Source organism: Onychomys torridus, chromosome 15 (assembly GCF_903995425.1).
Source record: "Onychomys torridus chromosome 15, mOncTor1.1, whole genome shotgun sequence".
In the NCBI taxonomy this organism is placed as follows: Eukaryota; Metazoa; Chordata; class Mammalia; order Rodentia; family Cricetidae; genus Onychomys; species Onychomys torridus.
This window is the reverse complement of record NC_050457.1, coordinates 27,160,397-27,164,190: the sequence shown is the minus strand read 5'-3', so window position 1 is coordinate 27,164,190 and position 3,794 is coordinate 27,160,397. Positions and strand designations below refer to the sequence as shown.

The 3,794-nt window shown below is 48.8% G+C and overlaps 1 pseudogene; it reads right to left on the bottom strand.

Moving 5' to 3' along the window:
- Window positions 1–1,975: 1,975 nt before the first annotated feature.
- On the bottom strand, window positions 1,976–3,028 carry LOC118596575 (annotated as a pseudogene).
- Window positions 3,029–3,794: the final 766 nt, after the last annotated feature.

The following is a 3,794-nucleotide window of genomic DNA, read 5'->3' as shown; positions in this document are numbered from 1 at the left end:
GAAATACTGGGGTAGGGTCAAACAGGTCTTGCCCCCTTTCATGTGGCTTCACCAGGTAGTTGAAGAGATGGATAAATGCTTATCATAGTCTAGGATCTCGTGGGCAGAGGCTGGAGAGGGCTGTCCCTGCAAAGGCCTGGAAGCAAGGGGGCAGGCATGGCAGGGTCTCTCAGCAACCGCTCTGTTTTATCAAGGGGAAGCTGGGCAGAAAACAGGAAGGAGTGTGATGTATGACTGCAGAGTCTGGCCACAGGCAGGAAGTGGGGGAGTAGGAGACTTGTTTCTATTTCTTTTATTCCTTCCTTCAATCAGTACTGGGGATTGAACCATGCCTGCAAACCCCCACAGACTCATTTCTTAGGACTCTTTTCTTCATTTCCCTAACATATTTATCGTGTGTGTGTGTGTGTGTGTGTGTGTGTGTGTGTGTGTGTGTGTGTGTGTGGTATAGATCAGATTGGCCTGTGGGCATGTCTGTGAGGGACTGTCTTGATTATTAGTTGACATAGGGGAGCCCAGCTCAGTATAGGAAGCACTGGTCTCTAGGCAAGCGGTCCCCAGCTGCATAACAAAGCTAGGTGGAGCTGGAGAGATGGCTCAGTGCGTAAGATCACTTGTTGCTTTTGCAGAAAACCAGGGTTCAGTTCCCAGCACCCTCCTCAGGCGGCTCATAGTTGCCTGTAACCCAGTTTTGGTAGATTCAATGTTCTTTTCTGACATTATGGGCACCTGCACACATATGGTACACACACATGTGTGCATCCCTCCCCATAAATAAAAATAAATAAATCTTTAATTTTAATTTTATAAAGAAAGCTAGCTAAGCATGAGTCTGTGAATGAGCCAGTAAGCCCATTCCTCCACGGCTTCTGTTTCAGGTTCCTGCCTGAGAGTCTGCCCTGATTTCTCCCAGTGATGGACAGTAACCTGAAATAACCCCCTTCTCCTCCAAATTGATTCTGGTCAGAGTGTTTTGTCACAGCAATAGAATGTAACTTGAACAGGGGCTTTCTCAGAGGCTTGGCTCTACTTGGAAGGCCCTGCAGAACCACTCACTGTCAAGGGCAGAAGCAGTGGAGCGGAGGATAGATGGACTGACATCCCCATGATCTCCATGGATTTGGGGGGCATAAAGTCAACTGGGAACCCAACTTCTCCTTCCCCCAGCCCCTCTGAATATGCTGTTTCTTTCTCATAACCACAGTCACCATTCCTGGTGCAGACAAGGAGGGAGCTGGGAGTTGGCGCCAGGCCATGTTCCAGCAAGGGCTCTTCAAGAGATGGGACAGGAGCAGCGTCACTGGGCAACACAGGGCTCCAGTGTTTTGGGGCAGCACCAGTGGAATTCTGAAGTGTCAGGTCCACTCTCAGGCAGCTCCTTGGCAGTGCCCACTGACAGGAGCTCAAGGCCTTTGCTTTCATGCTGGTGGTTTGTCTCCTGGGGATAGGGTGGTAGCTTCAGACTTGGCGAGTAGGTAGGTAGCTATGATCCCTACAGATCTCTGCAGTGGGCTTGACTGATACAGTTAGCATGGTGAGAGTCAAGGAGGCTAGCACAGTGGAGTGCTGGTTGACCTGCAGAATGGTAGCATCTAGCAGTATGTGGATACTGTGCAAGTCCTGAAGCCTGACCTCCATCAAGGTCCCCATCAAGCCTGACTTGCCATCTTCCAGAGCCTTTGATTCCTCTGTGGTCAGCCCAGCAAAAGTTGCATGGGACGTTGGCCTAAGTGAACAGCCATGGGTAGAGTCACGGGTGTACCCATCTAGTGAAGAAATAAGAGAAAGGCAGGGGTGGGACCAGCCTCTGGGCTAGGGGCAGAATCAGGTGCCAGGGCAGAGGTACTGCTGCTTCTGGGTATTCCACTAGGTTATGAAAGGGTCCGTGTACCAGGAGATGAAAGGGTCACAATGGGTAGTAGGACAGGTAGAAAAGGGCCCACAGTGGACTGCAGTGGGAACATGCCTAGAGATATCAGAGGGAAGGGAAGGGGTCCTGGGGAAGGTTGGGGATAGAGCAGCAGTGATGGGAGGCAGGGGTAGCCCTGGTTGACAGGCTTAGCAGTGGTGTTAGTGGCACACACAGGGCATCCATACAGCAGGAAGGACAGGAGTGCTGTCGCTAGATCCAGAAGTACATGAAGCCAGAATGGAAGACATATTGCAGGGCAATCTCTTGGCAATGGTCACCATCTCTCCTCAGCAGATGATGCAATCATTGTCCATTGTCTTGGAGTTCCCCAAGAGGGTGGCATCTGGGTACAGTGTATTCATGTTTGTGGGTGGCTTAGCAAGACATGACAGTATCTTTCATGACTTTATTTAACCACCTTGTGGCCAGGTACATGGGCTAGATGGCAAAGAGTGGGAAAATCACCTTTTTGATTGTGGTGGCCATGAAGACCATGTACAACCAGACCTTGATGGAGCCTATAAATAGAACCTGTGTAGAACTTATATATGGCCTTATTGTCCTAGGTGTCCTTGGTCTGGAGTCTCATGGACAGCATCACATACTTGATGAAGATGATGAGCACAATGGTCATCACAATGGAATTCTCAAAGCCAAACACCAGCCGCATGGAGGCTCCGTGGGTCAGGATGCTGTGATATCTATGAGTGATGACAGAGAAGTCCAGAATCCTCAAGAGGAACATCAGGGAGGTGATATGGCAGTAGATGTTGGGGCTGCGTTCTATAAAGTCCATATTGTCCTCATCCAGCTAGTGAAAACCCCTGAGAAGGGAAGAAGAGTAAATAGCATGATGGAATGATGGAGTCACCCCAAAAGACAGGGAAGGACAGGCAAGTCTCACTGACAGCATACCAGGCCATTCCATCTCCATGGCCTTTAGCTGCCTAAAGAACACTTTGTCCAAGAGAGAAGGATGAAGGCCTGGATGTACAGAACAGCCATATTGGGGCTGTGCTTGATCAAGTACCCTTCAGTGGAGGTAGAAATAGTATTGAAGTCATAGGCATGAGCCACCATGGCCCCAGTTGGTGTCTGTCTAGCTGCCATTATCATTGTGGTATAGAGTATTGCCCTGGCTGGGAGCCCCAAGAGCCCATTGTTCCAGAGCCTACTCATTCTCCATCCCATTTCTTCTTACCACTGAATAAGAATGCATCTCAAGGATGGACCACGTCTATTGAAAGCCTTCATGGTTACTTCCATTTTATGATAAATTCGGAGTAAAGTGACTGTCAACATCTGGGTGCTGGTGTTTGTGTTGACATGTGTGATGTGGGGAGACACCAGGAGCATGATGACTGGAAGTATGGTAAGCCTGTGTTTCCATCTTCTAAGCCTCTGAACTGTCTTCAAAATGGCTGCACCATTTTGTAAGTGTAGTGAAAGTCAATATGAGTGGTTGCCCTACATCCTGCTGGCATTTGGTGCTGTCAGTACTGTTTCGGCCAACATAGTGTTTTCTTTCTTTCTTTCTTTCTTTCTTTCTTTCTTTCTTTCTTTCTTTCTTTCTTTCTTCCTTCTTTCCTTCCTTCCTTCCTTCCTTCCTTCCTTCCTTCCTTCCTTCCTTCCTTCCTTTCTTTCTTAAGATTTATTTATTATGTGTGCAGTGTTCTGCCTGCATGGGTGCCTGCACACCAGAAGAGAGCACCGAATCTCATTGTGAGTCACTATGTGGTTGCTGGGAATTGAACTCAGGACCTCTAGAAGAGCAGCCACCAGTGATCTTAACCACTGACCCATCTCTCCAGCCCCTCAACATAGGGTTTTAATAGCGAGTGGATGGATGTAAAGCTCTGAACACTGGCCCTGCCCTGGTGCA